Below are 18,051 nucleotides of genomic sequence, written 5' to 3'. Positions count from 1 at the left end.
AACGAGCTTACCTCTCAACGATGGCAAACTCCTCCCTACTGCATACCGTGCTGATGCAAGGGAAAAACGCGTGCTGCTTTTTCCTACTTCCCCCCAAAAAGCCAATTCCTCAGCAGCATCCTGAGAGCATCCCATGGGCTGCGGTGGGCACTCAGCCCTGGGTCTCTGCAGGGAGCCCGCCAGCGGCACGCCGCGCAACCGCCGGATTTATGCCACCGCTCCTAATGATGGGCTGTGGACACAGAGGAACTCCCAGCAATTTCCACCCTCGGTAGACACAGGTTTTCAGCACCGGCTATTTTTGCTGCCCACAAGTATTTTCATTTAGCTGGTTGGAAATCGGGGCTATAAACGGAGGAGGTTGGATGCTGAGTGTGAGCAGCTCCGTCAGAGGCCAAAGGAGATGCTGCCATTCTCACCCACACGCCGTGAGATTACTGCCTGGCTCTCTTCCAGAGGGGCTTCCAAGCTGGTTTTTCCTTTCTGCTGAGCAATCTGGAACCTGATTTTCCTCCTCTATGAGTTTTTCTCAGTGGTGGATGGAGGGTTCAGAGCAACATTCTCAGCACTGCTGCTCCAAACGTGCTGGAGGGGAGCCCGATTTTAGAGCGCATCAGCACAGATGAGAAGTGAAGCCCGGGTGGTCACCGGTTCCATCCTACAGCAAAGCAAAAAATGCAATGACACTTCATGGAGGTGGCAAAAATAGCAAACAAAGGAAAGAACAAATGCTTAGGAAAAAAAAAAAAAAACAACAAACCACAAGGACTGCGAGCAAAGTGGTTATAGAAAATGGCTGCAAGCTTAAGTGTGATTCAGAGAGTCTTGTCTGAGTGTCAGAGGTTCAATACTATTGCCTCCAATTTAAATCATTTTTAAAAGAAGTGCAAAAGAAAGGTGATGAAAAGGCCCTAACGTTGTTGCCTGGTCTGAAAAACACAGCCCACTTGTGCACTGTGGTAAAGTTTTGCATTTTGGCTAGACATCGCGTGCAGGGCTGTGCTGGAGCCTTTGCTTATTTTTAAAAGTTGAAGTCACCGGTGATCCACGAAGGGAGAAAATGCCTTTTCCTTTGAGGAAGATGCCATAGGAGCAACATTTCCTGGAGGGGAAGGGTCTGGGAGGGCCATTCTATGCATCCATGCCTCCTGGTGCAACAAAGCATGGGTGAAGCCCAGTCCTTGAAGTGAAACCTCCTGTTTTGGGGCTTGGGCTTCCGTAACTGCGCTGCTGTTGCTTTGCAGTGGTGCCTGAGGATGTTCACATGCTGACAATTGCAAGCCCGAGCTTTTCCCCATTGGTGTGTTATGGAGGGGTGGCGGGGCCGCGGTACCCACATGCAAGGACAGGCACACATCCCCTACATCTGAGAGCAGTCACCCAACACAAAGCCATCCCCATCCCAGAGGATGTGGGGTGCAGGATCCAGCTCTGGTCCTCATCCTGGACATCCCCAGCCTGGCTGCCGGCCTCGCCTGGGATTCCTGGTAGGGAGGGCTGAGCCCTGCACCTCCTCCAAGGTAAATACACCAGGCTTTAGGCAGTCTACTCCGTGGAGACTCTTTGCTGCAGCCTGTCTGCTTTGACCAGATGCTGGAAGTGCTGCAGCTGAAGTAGACATCAGCCTCCTCTTGAAAGCCTCTGGGGCTGTGGTCCATGCAGAGACCCCAGCAGAGCCAAGGGGACATCACTGGGATGTCCCATGGAGAATGATGGAGAGGCAGCACTGGGTGAACCCAGGATCCATTGGCAGGAACCGAGCACCCCAGTGCCCAGCATTCATCCCCGTGGTCCTCAGAGCCAGCACAAGGTCGTGGCAGTGCAGAAACCCTTTGCTCACCGAAGAGGAGGTAAACACCGGGCACTGGCACCAAGAGCCAGACACAGAGGACTGAGGAACAGCCGCTTCCCTGATGGACACTGCCTTGCACGTTTGGAAAAAAGATTCCCAGCTTTTCTATATTATTCAGCCACCCAGACAATTTAGGCACCGATCTGGGCTTGATAATCTGACCTGAGAAAGGATTGTTTCTGTCCCTGCACTGAAGCTGAGATTTTAAGCTCAGCATGAGCCATTATTATCATCCATCTCCTTTGTGACACAGGCCAGAGACTTTCACTGCTGTACCAAAGCAATAACTTCTGGTTAAGCCTGCCAAAAAACTTCTATGCGGATGTTCTCTCCCTATTTTAAAGGAGAGAAATGCACAATAAACACCAATAAACACCTTTTCCTTACAGCAACCTGATGGACTTGGGGTGTCTGTGTGTAGGTTTCCACCAAAAGATGAGTTGAACAATTGTGTGGCTTCTTTTTTTTTTTCCTTTCCTCCTGCTTATGCAGTGAGTTACTAATATCCTGATTGGAACCAGATTTGCATGAATTAGAAGTCGAAATTGGAGCAGCAACTGCTGTGCAGAGGATGTAAAGGGAATAAAATGAATGGGGTATTAACCTTCAACCACTGAATATTAATCAGTGTTTCACAAAAAAGAAAATACAGAGGCTGCCACACTAAATATTTTTAGCATTTATTGACGGGCTTGATTTCCTCTTTCTTTTAGACCTTTTGCTTCCAATCATGGACCATAAAAAATCACATAGATGGGGGAGCAGAGGGAGGGAGAGGGTGAATTTAAAAAAAAGATCATCCATTTTCTTAAGTGCCGGATGATATTTGTGAGTTATGCAACACAGAAAACCATCTCACAAACAGAGTTCCTTATCCCGCAACTGATCTGCTCAAAGGCTCGTTTCTCCAAGTCCCAAACCAAACAGAAATCGACCCAGAAGTACAGCGAAGCCTTCGGAAATGAATGCACGATAAAGAAATAAACTTCTTAAAAACTAAACTTCCCGTGTGCTGAAAAGTAAAATGCAGCTGAAAATCAGCCCAATAAAAGAATCAGCTCATTAAACAAAGCTTTTTTTTTTTTTTTGCTTTTTTTTTTGCCCAATGTGCTCCAGTGCATGAAACCAAACCAAAATACGATGGGTAGGTGAATGCACCCAGCGGATGGATGCAGTGGGTGGACACACAGCAAGTGGGTGCTGGGAGTAGATGGAATGGATGGAATGGATGGGTGCAGCGGTTGGGTGTGGAGGATTGGTGTGATGGGTGGTGGGGATCTGTAGATGCAACTTTTGGTTCACGATGGGGGTTGTGATGGGTGGATGTAGGGGATGGAATGGATTGGTGCGATGGTTGGGTGTGAAGGACGGCTGCAGTAAGTGGGTGCCGTGGGTGATCCCATGATTGGACCTGGGTGATGGAGGCGGCCAGCAACCCAATGCAACCTCCCCAGTGTGAGATGTGGTCAGCACTGGAATCAAACCCAGTGGTGTCGATCAGACCGTGCCATCTCACCCACAGCACTGACAGTTACAAATACCACACAAGTAGAAAACTATGGAGACTTCCCTTTTTTTTTTTTGCCATTTCTCACCCACAAGTTTGGCAACGGGAGGATTTTGAACAAGATATCTCCTAAAATCCTTTTTTTTTAGCACAGACAATTCCCTCTACGCCAAACAGTGCCTCCCTTCTCCCTTCTCCTCAATGCACCTTCGCAAAACAGAATTCATTTTCATTAACTTCTTATCGAGTTACCTGGATTTGTTTCAGTGCTCAGAATGTATTAAAAAGAGAGAGAGAGAGAGAGAAAGAGAGAAAAAACAGTGGTAGGTTTTCAGGAAATAGCAAGTTCTTTTTCACTGAGATAGAAATCATTTGGCAAGCTGCAGTGAAATACTTCTAGGTTCCAGAAGAAAGCAAGGGGCAAAAAAAGTAAGCAAGCAAAGGGAAGATGCTAATGAACTGCAGAGGAGAGAAAAAATAAAGTTTAAAAGAAAATAATATAAAAAAAAAAAGAAAAATAAAAATCAAACCCCGTTAAACACACATCCTCCTCCAGATGATGTGCAGAGGAAACCTGCAGTGTGTCTCTGCAGCACCTTCCCTGGGAAGTGGTTAAGGGTAGGTGGCGTTCCAGCCCCGGGAATAACCACCATTTCAGCCCTCGTTGCCAAAATCCCCAGCTTCCAGCTCGGTGAGACTGCCCGAGGAAGGCTGGAGCCCAGCAGGTGAAGGTGTCATTGCAAACAGAGATGCCTCACTTTAAGCACAAACACAAATGTTTTCCTCTTAACTGGCAGTGGTTGCCCTGAAGCTGTGCTAAAGCCATCAGCTGCTGCTCTGAACTCCAGGAAGCTCCCGACAGACCCAAACCACTGGGTTTGCTTTAATTTCTGTCCTGTGTGTCAGACCAACACAGTGCAAAACAAGGTCCAGCTCAGCAGGCATCAGCACCCTGCAGCCCAGCAATGCAGCCAGAATGGGTGAAAACTTCAAATCCCTGTGGGGCCAGGAGAAGGCTAGGGCAGCCCAGCACCTCTTCAGCCACACGCACACCATGGCTGATGTGTATTTCCAGCTCTAGGCACACCTAAGCAGCAAAGCTGAGTTATTCCACATTCCCAGGCCTTCAGCACTCAAATGGCTTTTTTGCCTGGGAAGAAAGAGATGGGTTTTTTGGTAGGTTTTTTTTTTTTTTTTGCTTTCTTCCTTCTTTGCATTTTCTCAGAAAGAAGGCTGCATTCTAATTAGTTTGCATTTACAGGCTGCATAATGGAAATGCGATCCCTTCCCTAACCTTTATCATCTGTTTCTTATCTTCAGAGCTTCACAAACCCCTTAACTCTTAGTGCACAGGGAGACATTTCAGCCCTTCTGTTCCAATGAGATCAGCAGTGACATGGTTGGGCAGAGGACCACCTCCAATCTACTGCATTGCAGGGAGGACAAGGGACATCATTCTGTCCTCTCAGCCCCAGCTCTGCTGGCACAGCATCACCAGCAGATGTACAGGAAGATGCTGTGTTAATTTGGGTTGCACATCTGGATAGCAACAGACATCAGCCCCTCATGCAAAGGGACATCAGCACCTCGTGCTTGTCCTGTCTGCACCCATTCACCAAGTGCAGGGGATGCTTCCAGGCAGTGCAGCCAACGCCATCTATCCAACGTGCTCTGCATTAACCTCTGCTCTGCCCAGACCTAAGGCTCCAGCAGCAAAAGGAGGAAATCACAGGCTGTGAAATCCCACTGGGTGGGCTGCAACAGTGCTCAGCCAACTCACGTTGCTGCCTCTGGTCCCGCTGAAGCCGGAGCAGTTTGGCAAGTGATGCAGAGCTAAAAGCTTAATTACTTGTTTATATCTTAAATAAGCCCTACACCTGGAAAACACATCTTCCTGCAGCAAGTGTCTTTGGTCAGACAGCAGCCTGTTTGCATATATGGCTCCTCTGAGCCGCACGTTAATTGTAGGCTGCTATAAAGAAATACCTTTTTCCCCTTGCACGTTTTAAATCTGTCAGTTTTGATTTGCATCACCCAGTGCTGATGTTGAGCATCTTGGTCCTTCCTGCCCCATCCCAAGGATACCCCATCTCCCCCACATCTCCCTCCCAGCCTTCCCCATCCCAGCACAGAGCAGCAGGACCCAATTCTTCCACTTTCACACCAGAAAACGATATGAGATTTAAGCTGTGGGGAAGGCAACCTGTCTCAGCCTGACCACTTCTCTGTTCTTTTTCCTTCTGGGAGGGATCTCTGAGGGTTTTTCTCAGCGTAAAACTGAGGGAGCTTCACTAGGATTCAGTATTACAGCACTGAGACAGCGTGCATGGATCTCCACGCTGTGTCTTGCTTTGATAACAGAAGAATGCCAGCTGGACCTTTTATTTTAATTTCTTTACTGTTTTTCTCTCTTTTCATGTTTTTTTTAAAGCTGTCTGTGCAGCTTTTTAACCATTATCCTGCGCACGTGGTTCAGCCCTTTACAAAAGCAAAACACAACAAAAAAATCCCTAGGTGTGAGAAGATTAAAGATTTGGAGATCTGGACATTTTCAAATCAAAAACACATGTTTAAAATAAATCGGGCTGGCGGACAGCCACCACTCCTAAAAGCCAAAGAGCCGCTGCATTAAAGGATCTCCTGAATGCCCGAGGAGAACAGGAGCATCAGCAGCACAGCCAGGGCTGGGATTACTTCGTGGGGTTTTGATGCTCGTCATCATCGTTTGTGCTGTCTCCAATGCCACAACCATTTTTTGGGCAACCCTGGTGATTTTGAAGTGTTTCCACTCTTGTCTATCCATCCCCCAAACTTGAGCTCCCCAGAGGATTTCAAAGCCCAAATTCAAGGCCAAATCTGCTGCCACCAAAATTGGGGGAAATCAGGAGGAAAAAAAGCTACCAACTCTGAGCTGAAGCCAGACCGTTGGCTGAATTCTTCAGGCAAAAGAGACAGCAACCCTTCCCAGGACTAGGGAATGGGCAGAGCCTGTGGATGAAGAATCTGCCCCAGCAGGGAGGTGATGAGGAAGAAGAGGAGGAAGCAGAAAAAATGAAGGTGAAGGTGAAGAAGAGAGCAAGTCTTCAGCCCAGCCAGGGAGCTGCCAGCAGTCAGGAGGAGATGGCTACTGCTGTCTCCTCCAGCCTTGTGCTGCTTGCAGTGCCCAAGGTCTGCATCAGGGCTGGGACCATCCCATCTCTGAGCCTCACAGGCCATGAAAACACACATGCTAAACAAACAAGATCTCAAGTCTGGGCCTAAATTTTAGTCCAACATGCAGTATGAACAAAAGCAGTGACTCAGTACAGTACTGGGTTGCCTGAGCTATCTTGAATTTTGCAGGATGAGTGCAAGGCACGACCTAGCCCAGCTGAAATGCTTGTCCAAGAGGGTCTATCATGGCCGCAGATTACCAGAGCATCTGAAGTAACCAGGATTCCTCCTACCTGACAAGTTGGATGTGTTCCCAACCAACAGGAGAACGTCCCAGGAGGAGTACTACGCACCTCGCTCACCAACACCCCATTTTCTCCATCCTTGCATCGTCCTTCTTATTAGCAGAACCATCTAGAGCAGGACTCTGGGTTTTGGAGGCCTAATTGATGAGAAAAAAATGAACGTAATTCATCAGAACTTTCTTTACGTGGAATAATTATCTTCATCCTACAGTTGTTTATGGGGTCTTTAACTCTTCCCTTTCTACAGGGGGGTTTCTGAAATCTATTTTATTAGGGGAAAAAGATTTGAGTGTATTAGGCAAAGTGCCAGTAGCCATGGCAACCTCGGATTTTTCCATCTTCATTACAAGTTCAAGTAAAACCTTCATATAAAATCTAAATGAAAGGGTACATTATAAGTCCATTTTGAAATGTTTGCCTGGAAGTAAAACTTTGGACTGCATCCTTTTTTCTCCGCTGAACATTCTGGTTCTATGCGGAACACATTTTTCAAGTCAGATTTTTGTTTTCTTTCAAATTTTATTCCGTTTGCTCATACAGGGTGGGTCGTCTAGTGGTTAGAGCAAGGCATCAAGGCAACTGGTTTCCAGTCTCAGTCTGTTCCTGATCGGTCAGGGAGCGTTCCCAATTTTATCCAGGTGATTTGGGCAAATCCCACCAGCCCTAAAAATCCTTTTTTTGATTATTTTCTTACTTACCAGTATAACAATGATGATAATGACTACCGACCTATGGTGCACCAGGATTCACTCAACGTTGGCCAAGTACTCTGTCCTCAGAAGAGTGGATCTTCTCTCCCACTGCATTTTCTCCTTGGTCTGGAAGACAGATGAAAAGGTTAAGGAGAGGTAGAGGTTAGAGGATGACATGAATTGTCTGTTTTCTTGGCAAATATTTGATTGGGAAATACGCAATTGGACTGCTTGGTCTAAATATGAACACATTGTTGTTCCAGGAGATTCTTGTCATACTTAGACAATACCTCGGTGCCACCTGAGTGGATTAATTCTTGCACTGTGTCATCTTAGAGGGCTCTGGTTTCATCCAGTCATGGGAGGAGGCAAATTCTGCAGCTGCCTTTCATTTCTGGGCACTGCCTCACCTGGGGCCAGAAAGCCACAACCATTTCAAGGACTTCCTTCCCAAACAGTCCCCATGCTGCTCGCAGCCAGCAGCTCCTCTGGGACTCAACTGGGAGATATCTCCTCCCCAGCCTCTGCCTGGTCTTTGCAATGCAGCCCGTGCTTGCGCAGAGCAGCCCAAAGTCTATGCAGTGCTCACAGTGGGGCAGCTGCAGCCCCAGAAGATCCACATGCATAGTTTAGAGCACATTTCCAGGCAGCTGCTATGATTGTTGGTGGTCAAGGGGAGCAGGGAGCAAGAGGGCAACATGCTGATCACAGAGAGCTGCCCACAGCACATGGAGCAGCACCAAGCAGGAGCAGCCATTCCCTGCACCCCTCACCAGGCAGGGATGGGGTGCAATCCCTTCATGCTTTTCATCCTCTCTAATGATGCTAGAAAACATTTTCCAGCTTCGCCATTAGGCTGAAAGGAGACCCTTCTCCTGTTAGATCTCATTTCCCACTGCACCATTACAGCCCCAGCTCCAACCTGCTGCCTCCTCTCAGAATTCAGGGAGGGGAGGAGGGGGTTACACATGGCGCGGGGCTTTTGCTTTTTTTGATACATCCTTCCTTCCGCTCTTCACAATCAATTAGTGGGCAAAGACTTCCGAAAAGCTCCTTCCTCCCTAACCTTTCGCAGCCTGTTGCGATAATGACTCTGGAGAGCTCGACCTGGGCCTTTGCATGGGGTTCGTTACCATCCCGGGGCAGCGGAAGGTGACCTTCATCCCTCCCTCCTCTTCCTTTCCTACCCCCACAGCTCAGGCAAGGACTCGCTCTTCACCCCCCCCTCCTTCTCCAGCAGATGAGGGCTCTGGTGTCATTCCTGCAGTGCAGAGCCGGGGGGGCGGCTGCAGGGATGTCACAGAGCCCAAGGGGTGGAGGGGTTGCCCTGAAAAATAATGATTGTAATTATGCATACCTGAATCGAGACATCAAGAGATGGAGGGAAAAGGGGTCTTTCTGGTTTTAATTTGTCATTTCTTTCCCCCTCTCTCGCAAGGCAAGCTGCTTTCCAGAAACCAGGCTGCTGCAGCCTCCCCCCTCCCAGCACAGCCTGTAACTGCAGCGATGCGGTTTGCCAGCAGCACCAGGGTTGTTTGGTCCCTCCGTGACACAGACACACAGGTAGCACGTACCCGCAGAAGTTTTCCCTGGCACCTGCAGCTGCTTTCACAGCCCATCTGCCCAGGGACAGTGCTGCAGGCTTTCCAGGCACAATCTGTACCGAAGCATCCCTGTGCTGTGGGGCTCTGTGGATGAGCATGGGGTCAGTGCTATCCCACTTGGCACTTATCCTGGAGATGTGCACAAGGTCTTCCTGCAGCCCTGACAGCTGTCTCCACACCTGGTAAAACCCCTTTCCCAGCTCACTGCCATCACCACCCACCTGATCTGATAGGAATGCCGTGGCTTGCAGCATCCTGCTCCCCAGAGCCACAGACCCTCCGTGCCTCTAAGTGACAGTCCCAACTCATGCCACTGTCCCCACAAAGGAACTTTCCTTTACTGATTTTCCTCTCACCAGCAGCAGGACAGATGAGCAAAGCATCGCTGCACAGCAGAGCTGCAGACCCGGACATGGAGATGCAGCAAAAGCAGAAAAACAGCTGCTAAACCCCATGAGCTGGCAGTGTTTCAGTCCTCAAGCAACCCATTAAATGCAACACTTTAAACCTCTCAATGTAATATAGTCACAGCTGCAGCCATGCAGTTACTTCTGCAAGAGCAAAGTGATCTCTTAGGGAAAAAAAAAAAAGAGCATTTCTTTATAGCAATGGCCAAACCATCACCTGCACCTGGGGAGTGTGAGCAGTACCTGTGCAGCCCCTCTGTGGCTCAGCATTGCCCCATTTGCACCCACACGCTGCTTGCTGCGAGGGCTGCATGCAACCAAAGCAGGGTTTTGCATAATCAAAACCATCCCAGCCAAATGCAGCAGAGAGCAACTGGAACCACTTTGAGGTGAGAAGCCTATTACTGAGTTATAAACCTCTCCCATCCTCCGCTTCTCATAGGGCCAGATAGGAAAATAATAACTCAAGCCCATGTGGTGAGATGGAGAGAGAATACAGTGTCTCCAGGTAACAAGTATTTGCTTCTCTATTGTTCTAGCCGTAAAATGGATTTATTAAAAAAGAAAGTCTGATTTCATTTGAATTAAATGTAAATGTGCCCTGCTGGGTGTTGCTTAATGCCTTGTAAGCTACGAAGTCACAGCTGACTGCATGCAACACAGTAGGCCCAAAGCTCAAAGGAGCATCCCAGAGTTATTGGCAGCAATAGCTCAGCACTGATTTACTTGAGGAGCCCAAATTCTATCATCCTTTTGAAGAAGAAACCCCATATTCCAGCACCTCTGGGGATTACACCCCAAATTGAGCAACTGTGGGAGTGACACTTCAAATCCAGCACCTATGAAGGACCCCAAACCCAACATCCTTTTTGGAGAAGGAGCCCCAAATTCCATCACTTCTGGAGATTCCCTCCCAAAATCCAACACCTATGGGGGTGACACTCCAAATCCAGTGCCAATAAGGTCCCCCCAGATCCTACATCCATGGGGGATCCTAAATCCAGCACCCTTTTGAGTGGAGGTTGCCTGTGCACACTGATCCACCTGCACAGGCACCCGTGGGTGGGGGTGCTGTCCCTGCTCTCCTGGGCACCAGCTCTGTGCAGTGAGGATGACAGGCGAAACGGAGCTTTTAAGAAGCTGCCACAACACAAAGCCACTTTCCCTCACTACCTCTATTTTGGCCAATTTCCCTTATTCTTTCTCTTATCACTCTTTCCACTTTGGCCCAAAGGGGGAAGCTCATCCTGTAGCTGGAGCTGAGCAATGCCTGGGAAGCAGACCCAGGAACACACTGCCTTCCTTCAGCAAACCCAGATTCCCCAAACCCAGGTGAGAGCTGCAGATTTCTTCACTCTGCACACTGTTAGCTCGGCCAGGATGGCTCCATCAGCCTCTAACTCTGCTCAGGCAAAACACTGGATGCACAGAGCTCCCCTTCCTATCATCATGGGGATGAAACACCCAGATTTTAATCACTGCCGATCCCTAACGAAGGGACATGGCTGTGCTTGAGCAGAGCTGCCCAGACGAGGACAAAAAGCCCTTCACCATGTGGACCACAGCACTCAGGATCTGCGTTTTCCTGCTTCCCCATCCTTGAAATCTCAGCTTGGACCACTGGCAGCAGAGGGGAGAATCGAGAGACGAGCAGAGGACACGCTTCCCACTGCTCTGCCCCCTCCCTCACCCAGCATCCAATAAAGATGATTGAATTACATGTCCTTTCCTCCCATTGAAATCACCGCGCAACCGCTCGAATATTAGAGCTCAGGAAATCAGGCACGACAACTTCCCTCGTGAAACCTAAGAAGGCAGAGCAGGGGTCTGGAACGGCCGGCCTGCGAGCGCGGGCTGCTCTAATTAAGAAATCACCCCGCTGAGCAGAACCTAATCTAAATAAAATAGAAAAAGGAACTCGGCTCCAAGCGACGCCTCGCGCTCCCCTGCCCGGCTCCCCAAAGCACGGCCAGCTTTTCCCTCCCGCTCCTCCTCGGAGGGCGAGGTAGGAGCACACAGAGCCCTGTGTGTGCTTGGGGTGGCCAAGGTCCAAAGGAAAAACACCCTGGCCGACCAACTAGCCATCCACGGCGAAAGGCTGCCATGGTTTTTTTTTTTGCTGGTGGTAGTGGTGATTTGTTATGCTTACAGTCCCACTCACCCCAACAGACCACACGTCCTGGACGCAACGCATCTCCCCCACATCCCCACCTCCTGCAGCCCCACGGTTCCTCTCCCCTCTCCCATCCAGGACTGCAGAAGCCTCCCAGCCCATCAGCACTCCCCAGTGCTGTGAATTTACCACGGGAATCTCTGCTCAGATGTTCAGGCACAGAAAGATTTATAGCAATAAACAGAGCGGCACAGACGGTCCCGTGTATGTTTTAAAAAAGCACTTACCTGCTTAGAAGGGAAAGTGCTCCTACTTGAAGGTTTCCTGGCCAGACCTGAAAAGTAAATCAAACAAACACTATTTGCATTTATCCATAACTCCCAGCAGATTGTTGTTCTAGGGGCTTTCAGTGGAGCTAATCTGCCTTGTGCCATTGGAGGGCCTGATAACACCAGAACGGGACAAGACCAGAGCACCCAACTGACACCTCCAGCCCATGTCTGTAGTGCAGCACCTGCAAAGCAATCTCACGTATGCAGAACGCTACCCCAGAGGCCATCTCCTTTCCTCCTTCATATGGCCTGATGAAGACAAGCATAGAGTATCATATCACGGAATCACAGAATGGGTTGGAAGAGACCTCCCAGCCCTCCCCAGCCACCTCCTGCCATGCGTTGGGTGCTCCCCCAGCTCAGACTGCCCAGGGTATCTGTGGGAATGGGCACCCACAGTTCTGCCAACGCCTCACAACCTCTGAGCTAAAGATGTCCACCTAACATCCAATTTATAGATGCAAGTGCAGGGAAGGGCTGCCATTCCCATCACATCATTTAACCTCTGAGAGCACCACAGGGCCAGGAGGAGCCCTCCCAGCCCCCTGTTTGTCCCCAGGCCTCCAAAGCACTGCAGCGTGCTCCCAGATGTCTTCTTTTCACACTTTATTTCAAACAATAAACCTTTTTCTCCATAACTTGGCTCAAGCATTAACACTCCCAGTGCAGTTTCCTTTATGACAGCCTCAGGCAGCCCGGCAGCCCCCCCCACACCACCTAGCCCAACCCATAGCACCCCCAGCCCTCTCCCAGCATTGCCCACTCATGTCATTTTCCTGTTCTCCAGTGGAAAATACAAAAACAAATCCACTGAGGCTGTAAGGTATCAGGTAAGGCAAGGCAAAGTGCCAGCAGCTGCCCCAGAACTGCCCCCCTCTCCTCCTCCCCAACACCCCAAACACAAGTAAAGGTGCTCAGAGACAATGCTGCAATTTCTGCCCTCCCCATTTCTCCTGCATGTGATCCCCAAAACAATTGTAATGCACTGCACTCAGGAAGCAGCACCAAGCAGATAACAGATTCCTGCCCCGAAGAGCTCACAGCCTGAATAGATTCTATGCACGGGAGTGTGATGACAGACTATTTCTCAGCTTAGTGCTGCATGTGAGATTTCATCAGATATGGTGTTAGAGATGCCCTTTACATCTGCTTCTCTTTCTCTTCTTTTTTTTTTTTAATAAAGCCGACAGGAGGCTTTTCCCTAACAGCTTCCAATGACAGCCCCACACTCCCCCTCATCACTACTGGGAGCATCCACAACCAGCATCGTTCTTGTCACAGAGGTGGGAAACTGAGGCACAGAGATGGGAAACTGAGGCACAGAGACAACCTACATGGCTTGCCAAAGGCAAAAATATCCATGTTGCAGAAACAGATATCTCAAAGAAACACAGCTTTGAGAGGCATTATCACGGGCTAGATGCCAAGATGTGTCAGAAGAGAAGAGAAAAGGCATTCCAAATCTAGCAGGAAATATTTAACAAATCCTGATGTCCCCGATGCTCGCATCAACTTAAAATCTTAGCTAAACACTGGGCAGTGCCAGGGGATGCTCAGGCATCACCATGTCCCCCCAGTGCCTCCTGCACCAGGACAGGGCACCTGCAGGGAGCCGTTCTGCTGCTGAGACCCCATCCAGCCACCCCAACAAGTCCAGCTCTCAGCAGCAAAAGTCTTGATTTGTTTCCCACTTCAGGCTGGAGAAAGACAGTGCTAAGAGCCTTTTGCACTAGGAGAGATGCTGTACATGTACACACATAAACAGGCATATACGTACCTACGCATCCAGGTGTTTGTGCAAAGAAAGCCATTCCGACATCTGCAGCAGGTGCGTGGCCAAAACACAGCTCACACCCAGTTCAGCCCGAAGAACAAAGCTGCAGAAAGCCCCCGAGCTTCCCCCTCCCCACTGTCCTTCCTTGTCTGTGCATTCTCCAGCAGCATCCTCAGCATCCCCGTGCAGCAGCGGGACAAGCTGGCTGCACAGTAAGGCAGTGAGCTTGGAGTGCGCTCCCCTCTCATGTGCCACACTGCTCTGTTCGCACGCTGCTGCCCCGTGTCAGCAGGCAGGGGATGGAGGAGAGGATGGGAGCCCAAGGACACCCTTTCTTAAGCCCCATTCATAGTGCAGGCACGGCGTAACAGCCCGGCAATTGTTCTCTCAAATGTCACCTTCCCATGTAGGGCACTGCGCTGACAAAAACCTCTTATGAGCATGTGTGGGAGGGAGGATTCTTTATTATTTTTCTAAGCATTACATCCTTTTAACAAACACCTCCAGACAAATCCCTCCGTGCACAGATGGATTCTTCCCTCTTTCACCCAGCTCTTCCTCCTCTCCCCCCTCTGCTTTCCCTTTCTCTCCTTCTCCCTTCCCTGCTCCCTGCAGGAACAAGCTGCCTCTGTCTGTGCATTCCTGCCAGCCCTGCTTGCTGCCTGTGCCCGAAGTCTACGTTGGGGGGTGGAGAGGCAAGAAAAAGCAGCGCCCAGTGACTGTTGTGCCATCAGCTTAATACCTGAGCAGGGAAAACAAAGGTGCTTCAGAGAAGCAACATCGATGCTGTGCCCCTGCCCCCAGCTTGGAGGAACTCAGAGATAACGAGGGCTGAAAGAAAGGCATGAGCATAATTAAAGCTACCGGAGCGATTCCTGGAGGTATTGCAGCTGCTGATAGCCCAGAGGGTAATACACTCCTGGTATTATCACATCCACTGGCACAAAGGGACGGGTGCTGGATTTGGGGTTTAAAGTTCTTTGGTGCAATGATTTTGGCAGGGGTAGAAAAAGTTCTCGGGAAGGGTTCAGATGGGGCCAGGATGGGTCCCCCTATGCTGGGATGAGGGTCCCTGCTGACACAGCCACCCCAAGCCCTGCTCCACACCATCCGACACCGTGGGCTGCCCCATGCCAGCTCCCAGCTGAACCCACCCAGTGTGATGCTCCGCTGGGTGAGGGCACTGTTAATGCCACCACTCCGCCAGCCCTGCTTGCCCACAATGTCACCACTGCTGATGCAATAGGGCAGAGCAAGCTGGGAACAAAGCACAACAGGTGCAAGGGATTAATGACCCGGATGATCCCTTTGTTCACATGAAACAACTTCAGGCTCCCAGCTGCTGAAGTCCAGGGTTGGGCCCTGCACCTCCATGCGCTGCCAAATCAAAATCCCAACAACTGAATCAAGCCCATTCATTCCCAAAGTCATCCCTGCCTGCAGCAGCATCACAGGTCAGGCTGTTTGCACCAGAGCCAGGAGCATCATCTGTAGGGTTCGACTGCTCTCCTGCAGAACTGTTGTCAGCTCCATGCCAGTGCCCATCCACGTCCCAGCACTCATGTGTTGCTCAGGTGAGACGAGCCACACACTGTAACAGAGCTGACCTCACATGCCAGTTTTGGGGTCTTTCCCTGCCAGTGCTCCCAGTGCCCCACATCACTTCATCAGTCTGAATTTGCTAGAATATTCAGGATTTTGCACCCAGGTGGGTTCTGAGGAGAGAAAAGCACTCAAGGGAGCAAATGTAAAGGCTGAAATAAGCGTGCTGCTTGGGCTGGGGGGCACAAAGCTGGAGAATTGTGCAGTCCCCATAGGGCAAAGAAGGCAAGAAAACCAAATCGAGACAGCACGGATGTTGAGTTTTCCTGGGAAATCACAGAGATGACTGCAAAGAGTTTTGCACCCTGGTCTGTTGTTAGATAGAGCCAACTTCCATCCTATCTCAGTTGCATAATGTAATTAATAGTAATCCAAGCTCTGCTGTTATGCAAGAAATCTGGGGGCACTTTCTGTTCCAGTTTCATCTCACCACAATCACTGTGGATGCACATCGGAGCTAACGCCGCTTCCCTGCTCTGCACTCAGTGTTAACCTCATTAAGCAAAAGCATAAAGTCTGCCCTGTTTGTTTATTCCACATGATAAAACCAGGATATTACTCACTGCGATAACACAGGTTAATTTTCAGTGAAGCCTCTCTTGGCAAACTTTTAATACAATGAATAACACCCCTATCAGATTCGAGATAAAGGGCTGTCACGTCGTAACCTCATTTCAGCCTTTGGCCCAGTAAAGCTACACTTCAAGGTGCTGTAATTATGTTCCGCTGCTTTTGTTCTTAATTGTTACCCATAAGAAAACAAAGCATAAAACTGAATGAGCTCAACGTTGTTTAGAGCGAGCTGGGAGTGAGTTGTGTGATGCTGGGTGCCATCCAAGGACACCCAACTGATTGACAAACACTGTATGGTTATTTTTGCTGGGAAGAAGGGTCTGCCCAGAGCTGGTGTAGGTCCAGCAGGACAGACAGACAGACAGGAACCTGCAGGGAACCTGGGGTCAAACCGTGCTCACGGCACTCCCTGTAATGAGCCCAGACTGGGGGCACTGGGTGAAGCACAGACTGTATGCAGCCCACTGAGCAAAGAAACAGCCACAGGACCCACTGGCAATGGGTTGTTTTAAAATCAGAAGAGCGTTTGAGAAAGCTGTTTGAGGAATGCATTCTGCAAGCCAACCTTCCTTCTCTTTTAATATCGAGGGCAGCAGCAGCACAAACTTACACAAGAGATGGCACGAGGCACACCGTTAGGGCAGGGAAGCCTTCCTGAGGTGTCAGAGCCACGATAAGTCCTGTTTAAACTTTACCTGGAGCTGAGCACTGAGTGTCAACACACACTGCCCAGGCAAGCATCCAAGCGGGGGCATAAATCACAGCCCAGACACATCCAGGCGCTGCGTAACGCCACGATTCCCACCGGAGCAGGACTTTCCCAGCAGGTTGCCCACAGCCAGGTCGCTCCCCTCAGACATTTATTTGTACAAGGAACCCATCTGTGTGCATTATTTTTGTGTTTGTTTTCCCTGGTAGGCACAACGGCAGTGCTAGGCAGGGTACAGGCTGTCCCCGCAGCATCCGTGGGCGCTGCTGAGATTGAAGCTGCTGTTTGCTGTTCCTCCCACCCCATTCCCTACCAGCAGCTTGGGAAGCGGCCGCAAAATGCAAACAGGAGGAAGGCAGGAGCAGCTCCTATTGCCCCAAGTAGGAATGGAGCTGGAAGGGCTGGCGGGGGCTAATTTGGGGGTTTCATTCTCCACACGAAAGGGCACAGCAGGGATGTGCTCCTCCTTTGGGAACTCGTTAAATAACCCCAAACACCGCCACTTTCTAAAGCCACCATCACAGCACAGCGTCACCTACAAGAGCGCCGCCCAGCACAACGCAACGAGACAACAAACACATCTGGAGGTCATTCCCTGCAGCAGTGGCACCGTTTGCTTTCCCAAATGGGTTTTGCAATGGCTGCACCAACACCATCACTCTGCAGCCCTCGGTCCCCTCTGTCAGCATCCAGATATGCTACAATATGAACAGCATCCAGGCTGTGAGCTCAGTGAGCTCCAGATCAGCTCTTTGAGTGACGTAACTCATAATTAAAAACCCATGTCAATATCCTAAGAATTTCTTTTCCCCAGATTGGGCAAAAGGAAGGTTAAAAAACACCATCTGTCATGGTGATTTATTTTCATATTTCTCCTTCCCTCGTTAAAGAGAAGCGGGCAGGGGAGAATGTTCATTTGAAGCTTGCAACATGTTTTATTAATTGATGGCAAATAATCCTAAGATAAAGTGCACAATAAATTCCTTAATGAGAACATATGGCAGGGAAAATTGATAGGAGGGAGCCTTTGAAGGTTTCCGCGTGAGCACAGTTACAACAAAAGGAGCAGGCAAAGTCTGGCAAGGAGGAGCTAACGTGCTAAAATCAGAGACAGCGGGGACATGGGACAGCCAAGCTGTGCCCACAGCATCCCTGTCCCTCCCCAGACAAAACCAATGCCCAACAGCTGCTTCAGGCTCTGTCCTGCCAGGGGCTGCCTAGCCTGGGCCAGCAGGCAGTGCTCTAAAGAACATCAGCAGCTGTCTGGTGTGAAGTATCACATCTTGGACACAAATCAGTAAATAGAAACCAGCTCCCAGGATAAGGCTGACACCAAAGCATCCACACCAACACAAAACACAGGACTTTTCCAGGGTTGAAGTGCTTTAAGAGCAGCCCCCAGACTACCTTCAGCATCTCCGTTCTAAT

At 49.7% G+C, this 18,051-nt stretch overlaps 1 long non-coding RNA gene across 1 annotated transcript; it reads right to left on the bottom strand.

Annotated features, from left to right (window-relative positions):
- Nucleotides 1-194: 194 nt before the first annotated feature.
- Nucleotides 195-11,968, bottom strand: LOC122176629. The gene is made up of 4 exons (XR_006177783.1): nucleotides 11,921-11,968; nucleotides 7,516-7,635; nucleotides 6,806-6,954; nucleotides 195-658 (listed from the first exon to the last, which is right to left on the bottom strand). It is a non-coding gene; the product is annotated as an uncharacterized LOC122176629 (long non-coding RNA).
- Nucleotides 11,969-18,051: the final 6,083 nt, after the last annotated feature.

The sequence above is a fragment of the Lagopus leucura genome, unplaced genomic scaffold, assembly GCF_019238085.1.
Source record: "Lagopus leucura isolate 7727_CA_CO unplaced genomic scaffold, USGS_WTPT01 Super-Scaffold_797, whole genome shotgun sequence".
In the NCBI taxonomy this organism is placed as follows: domain Eukaryota; kingdom Metazoa; phylum Chordata; class Aves; order Galliformes; family Phasianidae; genus Lagopus; species Lagopus leucura.
Note: the sequence above shows the minus strand (reverse complement) of the source record. Positions and strands in the feature narration are given on the sequence as shown.